The 22289-nt window shown below is 39.8% G+C and overlaps 1 long non-coding RNA gene and 1 other non-coding gene across 2 annotated transcripts; one reads left to right on the top strand and one right to left on the bottom strand.

The window, feature by feature from the left end:
- Positions 1-2931: 2931 nt before the first annotated feature.
- On the bottom strand, positions 2932-14243 carry LOC101481752 (uncharacterized). Its single transcript, XR_013101171.1, has 3 exons — positions 13682-14243; positions 4728-4835; positions 2932-4627 (listed from the first exon to the last, which is right to left on the bottom strand). It is a non-coding gene; the product is annotated as an uncharacterized LOC101481752 (transcript).
- A 2957-nt stretch (positions 14244-17200) lies between these two features.
- On the top strand, positions 17201-18274 carry LOC143421360 (uncharacterized). Its single transcript, XR_013101001.1, has 3 exons — positions 17201-17424; positions 17808-17915; positions 18029-18274. It is a non-coding gene; the product is annotated as an uncharacterized LOC143421360 (long non-coding RNA).
- Positions 18275-22289: the final 4015 nt, after the last annotated feature.

Below are 22289 nucleotides of genomic sequence, written 5' to 3'. Positions count from 1 at the left end.
GTTTCTTTGAAATGGGAAAATTAAGAGATGTCAACCAAAACACCAGGAAAAGAACTGTGGAGCTCCATAAGTGTGGCTCAATTTTGAATACAATTTGGTGCCATTTACAATTAAGAAATACAGATAGTTTCTCTCTTTACTCTTAAAGTTAACAAATGTGTTTTTTATATTTATCAATCTAAAAAATAAACATTTAGTCTGATTTGATGTTATAATTAAAAAAGTGTTTGTGTTTTGATCTGAAGAGTACATAAATATGTGGTTTCAACTGTATATTTGATGATTGTCAGCACAAAGAGGGAGAGAGAGGAACAGAGAGGGTGAGAGAGAGGAACAGAGAGAGAGAGAGAGAGGAACAGAGAGAGAGAGAGAGAGGAACAGAGAGGGTGAGAGAGAGGAACAGAGAGAGAGAGAGAGAGGAACAGAGAGAGAGAGAGAGAGGAACAGAGAGAGAGAGAGAGAGAGGAACAGAGAGAGAGAGAGAGAGAGAGAGAGGAACAGAGCGGGAGAGAGAGAGGAACAGAGAGGGAGAGAGAGAGGAACAGAGAGAGAGAGAGAGAGAGAGGAACAGAGAGAGAGAGAGAGAGAGAGAGGAACAGAGAGAGAGAGAGAGAGGAACAGAGAGAGAGAGGGAGAGAGGAACAGAGAGAGAGAGAGAGAGAGAGAGGAACAGAGAGAGAGAGAGAGAGAGGAACAGAGAGAGAGAGAGAGAGAGAGAGGAACAGAGAGAGAGAGAGAGAGAGAGAGAGGAACAGAGAGAGAGAGAGAGGAACAGAGCGGGAGAGAGAGAGGAACAGAGAGGGAGAGAGAGAGGAACAGAGAGAGAGAGAGAGAGAGAGAGAGAGGAACAGAGAGAGAGAGAGAGAGAGAGAGCGGAACAGAGAGAGAGAGAGAGAGAGAGGAACAGAGAGAGAGAGAGAGGAACAGAGAGAGAGAGGGAGAGAGGAACAGAGAGAGAGAGAGAGAGGAACAGAGAGGGAGAGAGAGAGGAACAGAGAGAGAGAGAGAGGAACAGAGAGAGAGAGAGAGAGAGGAACAGAGAGAGAGAGAGAGAGGAACAGAGAGAGAGAGAGAGAGGAACAGAGAGGGAGAGAGAGAGAGAGAGAGAGGAACAGAGAGGGAGAGAGAGAGGAACAGAGAGAGAGAGAGAGAGAGAGAGGAACAGAGAGAGAGAGAGAGAGGAACAGAGAGGGAGAGAGAGAGAGAGAGAGAGGAACAGAGAGGGAGAGAGAGAGGAACAGAGAGGGAGAGAGAGAGAGAGAGAGAGGAACAGAGAGGGAGAGAGAGAGGAACAGAGAGAGAGGAACAGAGAGAGAGAGAGAGAGAGAGGAACAGAGAGAGAGAGAGAGAGGAACAGAGAGAGAGAGAGAGAGGAACAGAGAGAGAGAGAGAGAGGAACAGAGAGGGTGAGAGAGGAACAGAGAGAGAGAGAGAGAGGAACAGAGAGGGAGAGAGAGAGGAACAGAGAGAGAGGAACAGAGAGAGAGAGAGAGAGAGAGGAACAGAGAGAGAGAGAGAGAGGAACAGAGAGAGAGAGAGAGAGGAACAGAGAGAGAGAGAGAGAGGAACAGAGAGGGAGAGAGAGAATGAGGACAGAACAGAGATGGAACAAGAGCAGGTGAGACACATGTTAGTCAAATGGTTGTTTACCAAAAGTATCACCGTATCATAGGTACTCATGTATCTCGTACCTAGTGTTTCTTTTTAGGTTTGCTATTTTTCAAATTCTACATTTATTAAGTTCTGCAGGCTTGTTTGCACAACAAGGCTAAATAATTATATAAACGTCTCTCAATCTAAATAGTGGACTTTGGTAGAATTAAAAAAATAAGTGTAGTGCAGGTCTATGATGATTTTTAGTGCTACTATCATCTAGTTCTGATTCTGGTTCTGTCTTGGTTAAGTCCTCAGTAGTCCTGATTTTGAACTGTTGTAGTCCTGTTTTAATTCCGGATCAGTTCTGGGTCTGGTTGAATTGGGGTTTAGTCCTCGTGTCTTGATACAGCCCCGACTTTGTTCTGCCTTGCTGCTTAATTAAAAAACTAGTTTAAGGTGTCCTGCATATGTGATATATATTTTTCCCTATATGAAGTCACTCTTTTTTGAACAAAACTCAAAACAGAGCCAATTAATCTTTCAGTCATTTCTAAACCCCCCCCCCCCCCCCCCCCCCCCCCCCCCCCCCCAAAAAAAAAAGAAAAAAAAGAAAAAAGAAATCCCACATGCATACTACCCTTTAGGGCTAAGCCCCGGGTGTTTCAAATGTCTGGCTCCGCCTCTGCTCTTCAATAAAAAGCAAATGGAACCTTATTGTGCAGTGCAGGCAATTGAAATTAATGTTTCAAAGCGCAGCGCTGCTTGTTGGGTGCTGTGGGAAAAGGCCTTTAGGATCTGCCATTTCTATTACAAAATACAGTGAGCTCCATAATTTGATTTATAAAGGCAATTTTTAAAATAGTTTTGCATCTGTACATGACTATAGTGTATTTTAAATCAAACTTTTAATGTTTCAGCTCTTCAATTTCAATTCCTCAGAAAGTGAGTAGGATGGTACTGAACACCCCGCCTTGTTTAGGAGGTAATTTAAACTTTGTGCTGATGCAACATTGTGCAATATGTTTACAAAAAAGTTAATGCTACCAAATGATCACTAGTTTTAAGATGCACATAGATGGATTTCCTTTACTGCAAAAGGCAGCAATCATAAACTTCATTAATAATAGCTTGCTGTACATGACTATAGTGTATTTTAAATCAAACTTTTATTGGAAAAAAAAATCTTGGTTTAAAATTAGAAGAGCTGAAAGGACCAGTGATTATCTGATTATCTGGTAAAGAACAAGACGAATAAATCATAAGTTGCTCTTACCTGCAGACAAACTCAAAACCAGGATCAGAGCTCCAAGAAGTTTCATGGTGAGACGTAAGAAAGAAGTACACGATGTGTCAGGAGGACAGACAGTCAAATAGGCTTTGTTCAGCTCTTCAGTTTCAATTCCTCAGAAAGTGAGTAGGACGGTATTGAACACCCCACCCTCTTGAGAAGGTGAATTCACCTTATGTCGATGCAACATTACTCTTATTATCTTCTTGCACCACATGTTCTCCAAAAGATGTTAATGCTACCAAATGATCACCACTATTAAGATACACAGGATAGATTTGCAGTGCTGCAAAAGGCAGCAATCATAAAGTTAATTAAGAATAGGTTACTACTACTCGGTTGGACCTCAGTTTACTACCAGAAGTGCTTTAAACATATATGTTCTTTGTTTTGTTTTTTTTGAAAAGCTCTTTGACACACAAAGAAGTATTGTATGTAGTATAACTGGTAAGAATGTTAGACGTTATTAAATGAAAGCTGTTAACATTAATGGTGTTTTTTTTCCAGCCTACTCATCCACACAGACATTTTTGTGTAGTGCCATATATATTCCTGATACTGTCTTTTACAAAAGACAAAATAACATTGTTGGTAAGTTCAGTCCAACTTCATGTCTGAGTCTCAGAATGAGCTCATGAAATTATTTGTGAATGAGTACGTTTGAAGTGGTGGGAAAATAGACAGCTGCACCTGCGTAGTTCCAGTTTGGTACAGTTTGTTGGATAAAAGCAGTTTTTGTGGTGTGTAGTGTATTTTAAACGCACAGCTATATGCATTTGAAGTGCATACTTTAAGCTTTAATTTAAGGGCTTTTACAAAAACAGTATTAACTGTTTGGAGATTACACAGACTCGCCTTTTCAGAGGCTTAAATTAACTGGACAAACTAGCATAATTTTTAATACTTGAAATAGCAGGATTATTAACTTGAGTTGTAACTGCACTGACTTATTGCCAGTGTGGATATTTAAGACTTTCATTGTCAGAATTTAAGATTTAATTGTATTTATAACATAAAAGTTGAGGAGGTAGAGAGGCATTTTTGGACAGGTCTGGATTTGCAAGGCCTGCCCTTATTAGCAAAGCTGACTCACTAACGCTTACATGGAGCAATCCCAGTTTAAGACTCCTTTGAATCGTTTCCTAGATGTAGAAGAACATGATTAAATGAAACCCAAGACAATATAGGAGAGAGACTGCAAACAGTCTTTCAGAGAAGAGTTTAAAACCCTTATTTTAGAGGTGAAATGTGACAAATGTAGATGCATTGACTGCCCACATAAGTACCTTGAGGCATTCTAAGGTTTCTGCCTGGTGGAGAGACCTTCCTGTTTAAAGACTTTGGTGAAGCACAGTGCACATATTCAGAGAAAGCTGGATGCCTGCACTTCAGTCACATATTGACTGATTTAAAATCAGCTGTGAGGAAAACTCTGGTAAACTATAAAAAAATCTTTGTCCAAAGCATTATGGAGTTTGAAAATCTCAAAGGGAACTTTGCCCATCCTTATGAACCAGTTGTTAACTATTCCTGGATTGTAATTTTTAGTTAAGAACAAAGTAAAACATGATTAAGATGTAGTTGTTCCAGAGCTTCAGAGGAAGATGGTGATTATGGCTGAATACATCAGCAGGAGCATAGCACTGGGACCAGTTGGTATAGCACTGTTGCACAAGTTCCCTTCACAGCAGCTCATAGGACTGACACATGAGACACTGTTTATGCAGCTTTTAGTGACGATACCTGTAAGACATGATGGGAAAACCTCAGTTTAACTAATGCTATGTTCATAAAATGTATGATTTACAGCTTTAAACACTTAATACACTGCAGAACAACTTACCGCTTGTTGTAAGGCTGAAACATCGGTCCATACCAGCAGGACAAGTTAAGACATCAGTGCAGGAGTGAGGGTCAGAGAGTGCACATACATAGCATTTTAATCCACATGCTGCAGAGAAACAAAGACAGCTGTCATTCATAGATGAAGATTCTCCAAATACAAAGCATGATCCATTAGACTGCAGATGTCTTAATGAGATGAAGAATAGCTTTTTCTTTTCATTCAGAGAAAAGGCTTCTCATAAAGTTCGTGGTACCACAGCTCAGAGAATGCACCAGGAAAAGAAAAAAAAAGAAAAGAAAAGGCAAAGGACCAAGACTTATATTAATAAAGAAACAAATCAACAAGAACCAGATTAGATAAAATAATAACCTGCAGATCTATAGAGTACATGCAGGTAAATAGCTTTTTTGTTAAGATTCAATTTCAAGTTCAACAAAAAGAAAAGTGAAACCTTATTGCGAGGTGCAAGCAATTGAAATTAATTCGTTTCAGAGCGCAGTGCTGCACGTACTACGGGCTGTGGGGCCTTCAGGATCTGCCATTTCTATTTCAAAATACTGTGAGCTCCATAATTTGATATATTTATTTAAAAAGGCAATTTTTAAAATTAGTTTTGCATCTGTACATGACTATAGTGTATTTTAAATCAAACTGTCAATGGAAAAACATCTTACATATTCACCTAATTTTTTAAGAGTTATGCTTTTTTTTTTCCATCACAGAATGATTGTGGTTCAGATATGCTTTTCAAGGTGATCATGTCTCTTACAGTTTGGTCTAAAAATGGAAGAGCTGAAAGGACCAGTGATTATCTGATTATTTAAAGAACAAGACAAATGAATCATAAGCTCATAAGTGGACAAAAACCAGGATCAGAGCTCCAAAAGGTTTCATGGTGAAAAGTAAGAAAGAAGTACACGATGTGTCAGGACAGAAAGTGAAATAGGCTTTGTTCAGCTCTTCAGTTTCAATTCCTCAGAAAGTGAGTAGAACGGTACTGAACACCCCGCCCCGTTGAGGGGGTAATTTAACTTTGTGTTGATGCAACACTGCGCAATATGTTTAGAAAATAAGTTAATGCTACCAAATGATCACTTCATTAAGAATAGCTTGCTTCTAAGTGCATATGAGAGCATGAGGGTGGGAATGGATGTTTGTATATGTGTGTGCCTGTATTTCTGTGTCTATATGTCAGGTTGGGTGTAAGGCGCCACCTCTCTGGGGACATCTTAGGCCCTCCAAGGTTTGGAGGCCTATCTCCCCCTACCACCACTTCCCCTGCCAGTGGCGGACTCCCTCAGGTGTCGGTGCATTGGTGGTTCTTTGTGTCCGGGGATGGGCGTCCAGGTACACACCGGCTCACTCCTTGGCGGCCGCTTATCGGGGCCTGGAGCCTGGGGCTCGCTCGGGCCACTTTGGAGGTGGGGTGCCCCCGGCCTCTCGGCCTGGGGCTTGGTCACTCAGGCACGGCTGGCTGCCGGCGGAGCTCACGGGCGCGTCACTGCAATTCCCCCTGGCTTTTGCTCCGCGGCTGCTGAGTGAGCCCTCATCTGGGACTCTCCTCAGCTCTTTCTGGGACAGTGGCGCAGCTGCCCCTCTGTTGGTCTTCCTTGGTCTCTTGTGTTCTGGGGTCTCTGGATGTCTGGAGTTTTGATCTCCTCCATACCTGCTTCACGCCCTGGAGGACGGGGCTGTGGCCCCCCCACACCCTCTAGCAGATCATTACATGAAGGAACCTTTTAAAAACAAAAAACAAAAAAACAAGCGCGTCCATGCTCACAGGTGTACACACGGGTGATCACACCCACAAACGACACCCTTTTTGGCTCCTACCTCAAAGCACACTGTGTTCTGTTGATCTTATGTGCTGCACAATAATGTTTAATATTTAGTATTTACTGTCATATTCCCATATATCATTGTGATGCTGTTTATTCTATTACTCTTGTTCTCTTCTGCTTGTTTTCTTTTTTCTTTCTCAGCAGGTGATCCAGGTGATTGATATATGCATTTTTTATTTCTTTTATTTCTTTTTTTTTTTCTGCCCATTCTGTTGGTTTTTGTTTTTTGCCCTTCTCCCCCGTCCCTCTTCTCAGCTGTTTCTCTTTCCCTCTTTCTTTCTCCCCTTCTTTCCCCCAGTCAAGTCTGTCCCGTATTCAGTAAGTGAAAATAAAATAAACAATAAAAGGTGAATCAAATGGACCATTACGGCAAGGCTGGGATGGTCAATTTGGTAAAGTAAATCCGTTGGGTATCTTTCTTTGCCTTTAGACAACAATTCTGATGGCGAAAGAGCCAAACAGGACAGGCAAAAAAAAAAAAAGAATAGCTTGCTTCTACTTGGTTGGACCTCATTTCATCACCAGAAGTGCCTTAATTCTATGATGGCATCAATTCAACAAAGTGCTTGAAACATTCCTCAGAGATTGTTGACATGATAGCCTCACACAGCTGTTGTACACCCATGAGATAAATGGCCCATTCCACCACATTCCAAAGATCGGCTACTCTATTGAACTACAATCTGGTGACCGTTTATGTTGCATTTAAGAAACCAGTTTGAGAAAATTTGAACTTTGTGAGATTGTGTGTCATTGGAACATGAGTACACTGTGGTCATAAAGGGATGGATATGGTCAGCAACAACAATCAGCTAGGCTGCTTTAACTTATAAGGGCTAAATGTTTAATTCCCTGTCGGTCTGTCAGGAAAGGTGACCTGATGAAACCAAAGGTTTTATTATGATAAAATGTGATAATTCTATTTGCATTTTATCATAATAATAAAATAACGGTTATGAAAACAACAACAACAACAAAAAAAACCCCGGACAAAATCAATCTGCAAAAATATTATACATTTATATATAATTATGAAAGAAGGAAAATTTTAACTCAAGTTACTGTTCTATTTTACTTTTTACACAGAGCATTTTATTTAAAACTGCATAAATTAATTGGACAATAATGTACTGTTGGCTGTTTGATGGTGAAAGTGTGACACAACACAACTGTGACCACTAAAGTGAAAGTCTCCTGTATACATCTATGATGAACAAATTCTTAGTACAATGTGAAGGTAGGCAATCTTTAAACATATATGTTCTTCTTTTTTTTGAAAAGCCTTGTGACACCCAAAGAAGTGTACAAATACAGTAGGAGCTGTCTTTTATTTATTTATTTTTAACAAAAACAGTTTGGAGCTGTTTGGAAATGACACAATTTCACCTTTTCAGAGGCTTAACTTAATTGGACAAACTAGCATAATTTTTAATACTTGAAATAGCAGAATAATTAACTTGAGTTGTAACTGCACTGACTTATTGCCAGTGTGGATGTTTAAGACATTTATTGTCAGACTTTAGGAATTAATTGTATTTCTAACACAAAAGAACATCAGTATAGCATTCAATTGAGGGGGCAGAGAGGCATTTTTGGACGGGTCTGGATTTGCAAGGCCTGCCTTTATCAGCGAAGCTGACTCACTCAAGGGCGTAGATTTGGCATGGACGGAAAAGACATGTCTCCACCAATAATTTAATCTCTTCGAGTAAAGAAAAACAAACCCGATAAAAAGAAAAAAAACGATCTGTCAACGTCTCATTCAGTCCACCTTGGAGTGCAGTTTGCACAAATTGTTTTAAAAATGCACTCAGCCTACAAACATTACTGATGAGTCAAGATCTGCACAAATTGACAGAAACACTGAAGCAGGTGCACATTTTATTCTTATTGTCACGTATGTCCTATTTGTCAGGTGATAGAGAGCAATGGTGATACAAGATCACAGGTGAAATTGGATGATGACTTGTTGGTTGTAGTAGTAGTATTTATTTATTTATTTATTGTCATTGTCAAGAACAATGAAATTGCGTTTGGGGCTTCCATACAACCCAAAAAAAAGAAGAAAATAATAAATACCCCTTAAAACTCAAGTGTACATATTTAACCCAGTGTGACTCCAATGCAATAAGACAATCCTTAGCAATAATGTTCGTAGAAATTCAGACAAAGACCTGAGAAACATGACAAAATACAACAATGCAACCCATTCAATATTATTGTACTGTGAGATATGATATCAGATATGATAGTTATCTATTTAAGAAAGGTTCATTACTGTATTTGAAGCACATGTGTGACTGCATGTATTTGGAATGTCTCACTGTTATTTATCAGGTGACAGAGGCAGCTCTGCCATGTTGTAGCTCTGACAGAGGTGAAGAGGCGAGGTCACGGGTGACTGACTGATGATTTGGTGCTATAGATTAACTAGTATTTATTATCATAACAATTGTTAGGCTGCTGATGTAAATTGATTCATTAGTGTATATTTGACAAAGAATCTGAATTGACATGTCTCACTTTTTATATGGCACGAATCAATGTGTTATTTTATCAGGTGGCAATATGTCCTAGTGCAGTCAGAGGGGAAGAGCTAGGGCCAAAGGTGAGGCACATCAAGCACAGAATAATAATTTTAATCTGAGGATAAAACGCATGTACTGAGGCCGAAAGAAGCTTCAGTGCTCTCAGAAGACTAAAAAGATGGCTAAGGTTAACAATGACTCAAATGAGATTAAACAATGCTGCTGTATGCCATGTCCACCAGGAGAGACTGGACAGTATAGATGTAAAACAAATATGGCAGCAGTTTATCTCAGTTAACGAGAGGAGCAGGCATGTGTTTGGCTCCTTCACATAGTGGACATTGAGTTGTTGTGTGGGACACCAGTAGTCCATGTCTGTTGCTGTAACAGTAGTTCATGTTTTGAATAAAAAATCCCAGCTCACTGACTTGATCGGGGCAATTGTGTGCCTAAACTGTTGCATAATTTTGCTGAGAGATCTTTTACTTTGTGGTAATCTTAGATGAGTAGTTTTATGGACAAAAACCACCAGGTCATTCAGTGTTTCCTTAGTGCCAAAATATAACAGATGTTGGTGTAGTATAACTGAAGTAATGTTGTTAAGTTCTTAAAGTCATATTCTTTTATTGTCATGACTGTATTTGAAGCTATTTTTTATGTTTGTATGATACCTGATTTATATGGAATATAGCTAGAGTAAACTAAAGCCTAAAATACTTAGTCAGTCATTTGTTTAATAGTAATTTAACATTATATAATTCACATATAAAACTATGAACTGTAATTTTAAATGGTTTAAAAGCACGCAGAATAGCATATGTAGGCAAGTATATTTCTCCTTTTTTTTAAAATCAAGAAGCAAAGACAAAAAGGGAAAAAAAAAGAAACAGGGCAGGGTTCAGTGGTTGAATCATCCGTCCCCACCAATGCCAAAACCAAATCTACGCCCTTGGACTCACTAATACTGACATGGAGCCATGCCAGTTTAAGACTCTATTGAATGGTTTCCTTGATAGCTGATTTGATGTGTTACTACCACACACCCAATCCGAATGTTGGTACTTCCTGGCTTGTGTAGCCACTAGGTAACAAAAGCTCAACATGGCCCCTAGCATCCTGGAGCACTTCCGTTGTGTTTTGGAGTTTGTACGTGCTTTGTCTCTAGGGGCCACTGTAAATATACTTTTATTTATTCACTCCACATAAAATGTAATAAATAAATTATAAAGTACAAAAACCAACTATTTACATTTCATACATTTCAACTTTTAACTACTTAAATTTTCAGCTTTTTCCTTTTAAACAAATTTAAAGTGAAACAACACAAAACACTGCAAACCACAACACAATAAAATATAAATTAAAATATGGAAAAAAAAGGGGAAAAAAAGAACACCAAGATCTTTAATTACGGGAAAGGTTGGCATTTAGAAATATTAATATCACACTCAACTGACTGTGTTTTATCTTCCCATTGCACTGATGGGTGGACAGTTCTTAGGTGCCTGTGCATGTTGTTTGTGGAGCCAGCTCTATATGATATCCTTTTCTTGTAGACTCTACACTCTGCCTTTGTTTTGTCAGTAAGATTGAAATGGCTCCAGACTTTGCTACATTTCTTGATGTCACTCATTTTCTTTACTGTACCTTTCCAATGTGACTGTGTTGACTCTTGTTGTTGCTCCCGGCTGTCTTTCTTTCCCTCTCCCTCCTGTTCTTGTTGTGTGCTACTGCTGTTGTGAGTGTAACTACCGCCCTGCCCCCTCAGCTCAGCGCTGAGCAGAGGGGGGAGGGGTGCAAACACAAGGCTCTGTTTGCCATCTCTGCTCGCCATCTCTGCTCGCCATCTCTGCTCAGCGCAAACACAAGGGTGACTTGCAGCGTGAAGCGAAAAAAGTGAAAGAGAGGGCAAGAGAAAGGAAAAAAACAAAACAAAAAACCCACAGCTCCCAACTGGCATGATTTTTAATACTTGGATGAAGCAAGTGTCACAGTTTGCCAAAGCAGACTGTAAACATTTGTGAAGAGTGGACCCAAAATGCAGACACAAAGGAACGTGGAACCAAAACCTGAGTATTAAGAAAAAGTGAGCCGTTTAATGCGCTGATGAAGAAATACAAAGTAATGCATAAGGCAAACAAAGACGAGAATAAACAATAACCTAAACTGGGGAAACTAAACATAAAAAACCCAACACATGAACCGCTGCATGGATACACCGACACCGGGAACATGGAACCGTAACACAACAGACAACAGACAGCCTGATACTGAACAAAAGAGGACAGAGGACTTAAATACACAGAGAGATAATGAGGGGATGGGGAACAGGTGGGAACAAAGCTGGGACAAATCAGACCTAACGAGACAAGGGGAAGCAAAACTGGACACACTGCACACAGAACAAGGACTTTCACAATAAAACAGGAAACAGCATGGAATGCAGAGATGACAACACGAACTTGATAACATAAGACACACAAACATGAAACACATGAAGGGTGAGGGAAACTTGAAACACAGGGGTAGAAGACACAAGGGGAATCTGAAAAACTATAAACTATAACCGCAACTTTGGTATAATAGAAAATAAACTACTTAACCTCAAGGACTTAAATATAAATCAAAAACATCAAATTAAACCAACATTCAAAAAGCTGACAAGAACTTGCCTGAATCTGAGTGCAGCACTGCACACTTCAGAATTCATCCTGCTGCTTCTTTTAGCAATCACACCATGAATAAGAATTGGTGACCTGGATCCACTGGTAGCCATAAAAGCTGTAATATTTCCTCCACCATGTTTGACAGATGATGTGTTTTACATTATGAAACATTTATCTTCTCCAAACTTCTCTCTTCTCATCATTCTTGTATGAGTTCACTTTGGTTTCATCTGCATAGAATTTTTCAGACTGTGCAGACTCCTTTTGATGTTTTTTTTTTGGCAAAGTCTAATTCGACCTTCCTTTTCTTAAGTGTAACTAGTTGTTTGCACTTTATTGTAAATTCTCAGTATATGTACTGTATTCATGAAAATATCTCTTGACAATCAGGTACCTCGACTTTGACAATGATAGTCCTGCCTCCTTCAGAGAAAGCTGGATGCCTGCACTTCAGTCACATATTGACTGATTTAAATGAAAACTGTGGTAAAACTACAAAAATTGCATCTTTGTCCCAAACATTATGGAGTTTGAAAATCTTAAAGTGAGCTTTGTCCATCCTTATCAACCAGCCACATGAATTATAAGAAATGCTCATATTTTATCTGTCCTGTTTTTTTATTTTAAATTTACAGCAACAACAAATCTGTTTTTGATTTAATTAAACAAATCAAAGCATTATTCTGATTATACTGAAAATATAACCAACAGTACAGTAAATAACATCTTTTACATTGTTAGTTTTTTAAAAATTATTCATGGATTGTAGATTTTGGTGAAGAACAAAGTAAAACATGATTAAGATGTAGTTGTTCCAGAGCTTCAGAGGAAGATGGTGATTATGGCTGAAGACACCAGCAGGAGCATAGCACTGGGACCAGTTGGTATAGCACTGTTGCACAAGTTCCCGTCACAGCAGCTCATAGGACTGACACATAAGACACTGTTTATGCAGCTCTTAGTGACGGTACCTGTAAGACATGATGGTAAAACCTCAGTTTCAGCTCATAAAATGTATGATTTACAGCTTTAAACACTTCTTAATACACTGCAGAACAACTTACCGCTTGTAGTAAGGCTGAAACATCGGTCCATACCAGCAGGACAAGTTAAGACATCAGTGCAGGAGTGAGGGTCAGAGAGTGCACATACGTAGCATTTTAATCCACATGCTGCAGAGAAACAAAGACAGCTGTCATTCATCAATGAAGATTCTCCAAATACAAAGCATCATCCATTAGACTGCAGATGTCTTAATGAGATCCAGAAAAGCTTTTTTTCATTCAGAGAAAAGGCTTCTTATAAAGTTTGTGGTACCACAGCTCAGAGAATGCAACAGGAAATTAAAAGAGAGAGAGAGAAAGAAAATAGAACTGGACCAGGAGTTTTATTTTTTAAAAATCCCAAAGACAATAATAATAACCCAACAATAATAACCCAGATTAGATAAAATAATACCCTGCAGATCTATAGAGTATATGCAGGTAAATAGCCCTTTGCGATCTAAGCAATAGAAATGAATGTGTTTTTAGAGCGCAGCGCTGGGCATGCCGTGTCATATGTAAAAGGGCCTTCAGGATCTGCCGTTTCTATTACAAAATACAGTGAGCTCCATAATTTGATTTGTAAAGGCATTTTTAAATAGTTTTGCATCTGCACATGACTATAGTGTATTTTAAATCAAACTTTTAATAGTACAAAAGTTACAAAGTCATCCATTTTTAAAAATTTATTCTTTCTTTTTTTTTCACATCACAGAAGAATTGTGGTTCAGATGTGCTTTTCAAGGTGATCTGAACCTCTCTTCAGTTTCATGTCTCTTACAGTTTAGTATAAAAATAGAAGAGCTGAAATGACCAGTGAGTATCTGATTATCTGGTAAAGAACAAGACAAACCAATCATAAACTGCTCTTACCTGTGGACAAACTCAATACCAGGATCAGAGCTCCAAGAAGCTTCATGGTGAGAATAAGAAAGAAGTACACGATGTGCGAGGAGGACAGGTTAAGTAGGCTTTGTTCAGCTCTTCAGTTTCAGTTTCTCAGAAAGTGAGTAGCATGGTACTGAAGCCCCTCCCCTCTTGAGAAGTTCAGGTCACTCTGAGTGGACTCAATATTACTTTCATTTATGTGCACATCTGCACTTGTGCAATATGTTCACAAAAGAAGTTAATGCTACCGAATAATCACTGTTGCTAAGATACACAGGAATGATACTGCAAAAGTATCATTCTGCAAAATGCTCATATTTGCTCTGTCCTGTTTTTTTTATTTATTTACAGCTCATCACAAAACTGTTTTTATTTAATGATACAAAATGCAGAACACAAGTAGTTAAACAATCCAGCAATCAAAGCATTATTCTGATTTAATTGAATATATACCTGACAGAACAGTAACTGATATATTTTACATTGTTAGAAAATCATTTATTATTCCTGGATTGTAATTTTTAGTTAAGAACAAAGTAAAACATGATTAAGAAACTAGCAGAAACATACCACTGGGACCAGTTGGGACAAGTTCCCTTCACAGCAGCTCATAGGACTGACACACAAGCTAGTGAACCATTTAAGTTACATCACATGGAGTATGTGTGTGGGCCAATTAGACAGCGCTTGTATTGTGTAAAAAGGGTCCATCCAGTGGATAAATACATCATGTTACTATTTTATAGGTAAATGATAAATGTTGAATTTATCATCCGTTATGTTATCACTACATGGTTTGGCAATATTTCTGTCAAGTTTAGATCAAATCAAAATTTGATTAAAAAGATTGGAAAGACAAGTGTGAAGTGGGAGAACAGATAATAGGTGGAGCTATAATTCACACAAGGTCACCGGGTACGTAAACACAGGAACTTAGCAGTCTCAAAGTAAATTGGCCTTGAATCAGATCTGAAGGAGGAAGACTGGAGTGATCTGTGTTTTTATTGTTTAGCCAGCCGTGGTCTAAGTGACCTATTGGTAACACTGACTCAAATATTAACCTGGATTATCCTCTTTATCGCAGGAAGACAGTCATGAAGGTTTTCTATTTGTTTTATTTTTTAGTAGATCTGGAAGAAAGCATTTCTTTTGTGTGATAACTAATCACAACTTGAGTACTATATCTTTAATGTTCACTTCACACTTTCATTTTTAGAATAAAGCAACTTTATTTTTAATTCCCAGAAAACGTTCAGCAAGAAAAACAAAGGAGAAAGAGAAAATTTGATAAATGGCAAATTTTCTCTATCACTTAACAATCATGGTTCAGTTGTGCTTTTCAAGGTGGTCTTGCTATCCTTCGATTACCTTTGTGTCATTTACAGTTTTACTAAATGGAAAGAAATTCATTCATATAATAATTTTAACATACAGCCTACCCGAGGACAGAGTCAAAAACAGGATCAGAGCTCTGAACAGTTTCATTTTGGAAGAAAGAGAGAAACACACGATGTAAGAGGATGACTGCACACAGACACTTGGCTCATTTCTCAGTATCTCAAAAGGTTTTATCAGGAAAGTTTTCATTTCCTCATACACCTCACACCTGCAGATGGTAAAGGGTTTCATGGCCAAATAAGATGATAAACTGCTATAAACATTTACAAGTACGCAAAGTGTGCATTTACAATGATACTGAGGAGGTGATGCATTCACCAGCTACTTCAGTAAGTATATCTGAGCAGTACTTGGTTAGGCACGCTTTCAGAATTGCCTTAATTCTCTATTACATAAATTCAACAAGGTTCTGCAAACATTCCTTTGAGACTTCCGTCTATGTTAGCATTACACAGCTGTGGAAGATTTGTCAGCTTCACATTATGCTGCAAAGCTGACAGACCCAGCGCGCTCTTCTGCTGCTGTAGCCCATCTGCTTTGTGCATTGAAAGTTGCCCTTCTGCATACATTAGTTGTAACAGTTGGTTTTTCGACTTGCTGTTGTTCCTATCAGCCTAAAGCAGTCAGTCTGGCTATTCTCCTCTGACCTCAACAAGGTGTTTAAAGTCACTTAAATAATCTTTTTTTCTACACTCTGATGTTGGATTTGAGCTTCAGCAGGTGTTCTTGACCATCTTTACACGCCTCAATGTATCGAGGTGCTGCCATGTGATTTTAAGGAGCAGCTGAAGAGGAGTGCCTAATTATGTGGTTTATTAAAATTTTTAATAAACTAAACACAATTAAACTATTTGACAGAATACACAAGACATTTAAGAATAAGCAGTCTCCTCTAAATCATGTCCAGAACTGGTATTTATATTAGCCCCATAAATGTGTGGTGCACTTAATGAGCTATAGCCAGAAATACCAAACTGCAAACAGGTTCAGAATCAGCACAGTTCAATTTGCTTTTAATGTTTTGATTGAATGGCTGCTTTTTCACTCCAAAGTAGGACCAGAACCAGCAAGGTAAATGCAAGTCTTAGCTGCTGAGCTTCAGTGGTGGGCTAATATCCACAATCATGCTTTATCTTTATCACTGTGGATACCATAATATATACTTTAAACAGAATTATTAGATTGAGCCTTGTTGTAACTGCGCTGATTTATTGGCAGTGTGGGTGTTTCATTGTCAGACTTTAAGATTTAATTGTATTTGTAGCATAAAAGCACATCAGAATAGCATTCAGCTGAAGAGGCATTTTTGGATGGGCTTGGACTCGCAAGGCTTGCACTCAAGTGCAAAGCTGGTTCACTAACACTGACATGAAGCCATGCCAGCTGAAGACTCCTTTGAATCGTTTCCTCTATAGCCCATGTGTTTTGTTGTTGCAGAAAAAGACAGCCTGAGGGCGCTAAAGGACAAACTGAGAAGAACATTAAATGAAGCCCAAGGTAAAATAAGAGAGAATCTAATCTAATCTCATTTTTCTTTAAGAAAAAAATTGGAATCTAAACGTGAAAGTCTTATCTCCGAACTTTGTTTTGTGATCGTTAGTAATGACCACTGTGTTCAGGTTTTTTTTGCTGATTTTGAAATATAGGCTTTATAAAAATCTTTTTTTACATCTCACGGGAAAAATAAGATCGATGGAAAAGTTGAGTTTGCCTTCTGAATTTAATACAAACCATGATCATTTCCTAAAACGGACCAAACAGCAACAGTGAAGACAACGGACGTCTAAAAATACCAGTAGGTGTCAAACTCGTTCTTCCTTCTGAGCAGTCATGAGATCAGTGATACAATACTGATGGTCTGTGTTGAAACTTCCTTTAGATTTGTCTCATCAGCACCTTTCAGCTGCTTATTGAAAAACAAAGAAAAACAAAACTGTATTTCAGTAAACAGACTTTTCTTATGAAATTTCTTTTTTTTTAACTATGAAAATAAAACCATTTAAACTCAAGTTTTACACATATTTTTTTTTATATAAGTGATGCTTAGTCAGGAGCAGTCCTATTGGCTGTAACGCCCTAGTTCTCGCCTCTATTTCCAAAAATGGTGAGTCTGGCAGTGAGGTCACTTAAGGGGCCACTGTTATTCAGGTCACTTCTTAGAAAGCTTTGTGAAGAAATGCAAATTCTCAGATTGTCAGAACAAAACAGTGAAAGTTTCACTAAGAAAGAAAGGCTTAGCCACAGCTTTTTTCCCTGTAAGACTGATTATCAAACTGAGTTCATGATGCAGCTTTATCGAGCTCTGATTCTGTGTGTGACTCTGTCTGCAGGTAAGAGAATATTTCATGTTGGTCCTGTGTGCTTTGACAGATAAACAAATGTATCGATTGTTAATGGTGGTCTTAAAGCCTGTAAGGAAAGGGAAAGTTAAAAACCTCAATGGCCAGACTGTGAGGAAACAGAAACAGACAAATTATATATGTTGTTAAATTATATATGAAGAGTTTAGTTGTTATAGAAATTATTTAATACGTTTAAAAACAATTGTTTAAGTTTTAATTAGTATTTGCTTTATGCAAAACTTTAAGGATTTCCTGTTTTATTTTTTTTCACTTCCCATTTTCTTCCAGCTCTCATCAAGAGGTATAAAATGGAAATATAAACCCAGAAATAATTACAAGGACATGTGAAAGTGTGTTGTTTGTTTCTATAGTATGTGGATTACGATGCTACACATGTACAGCCGCTGATCCTAAATCCTGCATAGACAGCAAATCTTGTGCCGTCATCTTCAACCGTTGTTTCTCTTTCAGAGTAGACGGTGAGTCGTTTTCTCACATCAGACTTGATAACTGAGAAGCCCAAGCATGCACAGTGATGCTACACAGCATGCTTTGAAGTGGTTTCTGAGAGTTTTCTCCTCATGTCTTGCAGGTTATAACTTGGTTACAAAAGGCTGCCAAACCAGTGCAATTTGTGGTGGTGCTATGGCTTGCTGTGAAGGGGACCTGTGTAACAGCACTGCTCCAACTGGTCCCAGTGCTTTGCTACTGTTGGTATCTTCAGCCATCCTCAAATTTCTTTTCTGAGGCCGTGGAATGATGTTGTTTTTCTGTTTTTGTCCTGCTTTCTGCTTTTATTTTGTACAACTGAAGAATAAATACATTTTGTGTACCATCATTTGAAGCAAAATTGTCCTTGACATTTTGATCTTAGTCAAATGAATTCAGGGTCCTATTCAAATACTGTATTGCTTCAGCGTTAAGTTTTCCTAAAGCAAATAAAAACGCAACCAGAAAATACCTTTGTATATTTTTTGATTGATATGTTTTAACTGCAGCTGTTTCAGATTTCTCTCACTAAGACACAAAAAGGGCAAGGGAGTGAGTAAGAGAGAGGGACACACAGGAAATGCGAGAGTCAATACGCCTACACGCGGGGAAGTGAGACAAAAAAGCAGATGACACGACAGACTCACATAGGCAAAACAGGGGTGAGACAAACACACAAGAGGAACCTCACAGAGAATAAACTGCAAAATTGGAAAGCCAAAAATAACCTAAACTGAAACTTAAACCATTAGAATACAAAAGTCAGAAAAATACAATAAGCTCGTACAGAATGTGCACCAGCTCTCATTTGGTTGGTTTGCTGTTGTGTTGCTGCAGTTGTTGCAGATGAATTCAGTGCAGAAATATGAACCAATGAAGCCAGAGTGAGAAGTGAAAATGAAGACGGTATAATTAGAAAGCAAAATTCTCCCCTCACCACACTCCCTGCTGGTGGCTGATGCCCTCAGACGTTGGTGTGTTGGTGGTCCTTGTCGACTGGGGCTGGGCGCTCATTTATGTAGCCTGGTGGCCGATTGGCGGGGCCTGGTGCCTGTGGCCCGGCTGGGCCCCTTCCGGGGGGTGGGGTGCCCTCAGGCCTCTGGGCCTGAAGCTCGGTCCCTCTGGCACAGCTGCTGGCAGAGCCTGCGAGCACGCCACTGCAACCCCCTCTGGCCTCTGCTCCGTAGCTGCTGGGTGACCTCTTTGGGGCTCTACTCAGCTCTTCCCAGAAGGGTGGCACGGTTCCCCCCCCTTTTGGTGGTCCTCCTCGGGTCCTCGTACTCTGGGGCCTCTGGATGTCGGGGGCCTGGATCTCCTCCATACCTGCTTCATGCCCTGGGGGACGGGGCTATGGCTCCCCACACTCCCTAGCAGATCGTTACATGGAGAAACCTTTGGAATACAAGCATGCTGATCCACACAGGTATGCACACAGGTGTACACACGGGTGTTCACAGACGTGGACTACACCTTTCTTGGCTGCTGCCTCTAAGCACATTGTGCGCTGTCTATCTTGCATGCTGCACAATATCGTTTAATATTCAGTATCTACTGTTATCTACTGCTAGCTAGTTTATCGTGATGGTGCTGTATTTATTATGTTGCTCTTTTTTTGTTTGCTTTCTCTTCTGTTTTTTTTTCTCCATACAGGTGATCCAGGTGTTTTGTTTGTTTTTTTCTTTCTTCCCCACTTTCTCACAGTCTCTTCTCCCCTCTGGTTTTCTTTCTCTCCCTCTCTTTCTTTCATTCTTTCTCCCTGTCCTATCCCCCAGTCATGTCTGTCCCGTTTGTAGCAACTGAAAATAAAATAAATACATAATTATAATAAAGGTCAATCAAATGGACCAATATGGCAAGGCCATGATGATCCACTTGGTAAAATAAATCCGCTTGGCATCTTTCTTGGCCTTAAGACAACAATTCTGATGGCTAAAGATCCAAACGGGACACAAAAAAAGAAAAAGAAAAAAAAGAAAAAGAAAAATTTTATCTATAAATGATGCATCCGGTCTTCTGTTTATTTGATGCATAGAATACGTTTATTTTTTTTATTCAAAAATTCCTGTCTCGTTGGTCTATCCTTCAAGCTCACTGCACCTAGTGCTCCGATTACCACTTGAACCACTGTTACCACAACTGTCCGCATCTTCTCCAGCTCTTCTCTAAGCCCAGCTTCTAATGTTCCTTCTTCCTGACGTTGCTGTCATTCGGTGTTGCTAAATCTATCACTACAGCCGTCTTCCTCCGCTTGTCAACCACTACTATGTCTGGCAGGTTAGCTATCACCATGTTTTCCGTCTGCATCTGGAAGGAAGGATCCCACAGGATCTTAGCAAGGTAATTCTGGACCACCCTCTACTTTGACCTTGGGACTTCCAGCTATACTCAGCACAGATGTTTCTCTATACAATGCTGGCCACTTGGTTATGGCGTTGCATGTACAGTATTCCCTTCCTGCTAGCATCTTGCGCTCTGCTGTTATGTGCTGGATTGTCTCAGGGGCATCTTTACACAGCCTGCACCTGTGATCTTGCCTGATGTGATAGACCGCTGCCTCTATGGATCTTGTACTCAGAGCTTGTTCCTGTGCTGCCAAGATTAGTGCCTCTGTGCTGTCTTTCAGTCCAGCTTTGTCCAGCCACTGATAGGATTTTTGGATTTCAGCCACATCCTCCACCTGCTGAGGTACATACCGTGGAGGTACTTGTCCTTCCATGACGGTTCCTCCTCTTGCTTCTCTTCCTTCTATCTATCTTTCTAATCTATAAATGTAAAAACATAATAGGAAACAACTTAAATTTCCAGATTTCAGTTTTTCACAAAATAAAGCTTTTTTAATCGATATGTTACGCAGTTCTATCAGAAGGGAAACCCTTCTAAAACGGGGAGAGTAGTGGGGGAGTCAAGGCAGTAGAAAAATAAAACTACGTTTCTAAAATATACATTTTTTTTTACCATAAAACTTCATCAGTTGATGGCCTCCAGCTTGCACTGGAATGGTTCGCAGCCACAGTCGATCTATGCCCCTATCCTCAGCTATGAGTCATGAGCTGTAAGTAGTGACTGAAAGAACGACATCACGGATACAAGCAGCAGAAATGGGCTTCCTCTGAAAGGTGGCTGGCCTCTCCCTTACACATAGGGTGAGGAGTTCAGCCATCCGGGACGGGCTCAGAGTAGAGCCGCTGCTCCGTCACCTCGAAAGGAACCAGTTGAGGTGGTTTGGGCATCTGATAAGGATAGCTCCTGGAAAAGTCATGTCCCACTGGGAGGACACCTCGGGGCAGACCCAGGACACGCTGGAGAGATTATATCTCTCAGCTGGCCTGGGAACACCTTGGTGTTCTCCCGGACAAGCTGGAGGAGGTGGCTGGGGAGAGGGAGGTCAAGTCAAGTCAAGTCTTCCATCTGCCAAAAACCATAGTCAAGTCTTGCCTAACCACCCTGTGGCCCATCATAGTTGACATGAGCAATAGCTCCATATAAAGAGAGTTTCTGTTAAATAAAATAGCTGCTGTCTCCCCATTCTTAAAACACCTGGTGTGGACCCTGAAGACCACAGTAACCTCTGCCCAATTTGAAACCTTACATTCATCACTAAAATCCTGGAAAAAAGCAGTCATTGCGCAACTCCAGCAAAGCGTGCCTCTTCATGAACCTTTTGAACAGCACCAAAACTTCTCTCATCAAGATTAAAAATCAGACCACATCAGCGTCCTCATTTTTCTGGCACTTTCAGCAGCTTTTAAAACATTCTCCCATTTTATCTTCTTTGACCACCAAGCTAACTATGCTGGCCTCACTGATGTAGGGCACTCCTAATTTCAACCTGGACTCCACCCTGTCAGTCTCATCACATACAGTGGGGCAAAAAAGTATTTAGTCAGCCACCGATTGTGCAAGTTCCCCCACCTAAAATGATGACAGAGGTCAGTAATTTGCACCAGAGGTACACTTCAACTGTGAGAGACAGAATGTGAAAAAAAAATCCATGAATCCACATGGTAGGATTTGTAAAGAATTTATTCGTAAATCAGGGTGGAAAATAAGTATTTGGTCAATAACAAAAATACAACTCAATACTTTGTAACATAACCTTTGTTGGCAATAACAGAGGTCAAACGTTTACTATAGGTCTTTACCAGGTTTGCACACACAGTAGCTGCTATTTTGGCCCATTCCTCCATGCAGATCTTCTCGAGAGCAGTGATGTTTTGGGGCTGTCGCCGAGCAACACGGACTTTCAACTCCCGCCACAGATTTTCTATGGGGTTGAGGTCTGGAGACTGGCTAGGCCACTCCAGGACTTTCAAATGCTTCTTACGGAGCCACTCCTTTGTTGCCCGGGCGGTGTGTTTTGGATC

This window comes from Maylandia zebra, linkage group LG12 (assembly GCF_041146795.1).
Source record: "Maylandia zebra isolate NMK-2024a linkage group LG12, Mzebra_GT3a, whole genome shotgun sequence".
Taxonomy (NCBI): Eukaryota; Metazoa; Chordata; class Actinopteri; order Cichliformes; family Cichlidae; genus Maylandia; species Maylandia zebra.
Note: the sequence above shows the minus strand (reverse complement) of the source record. Positions and strands in the feature narration are given on the sequence as shown.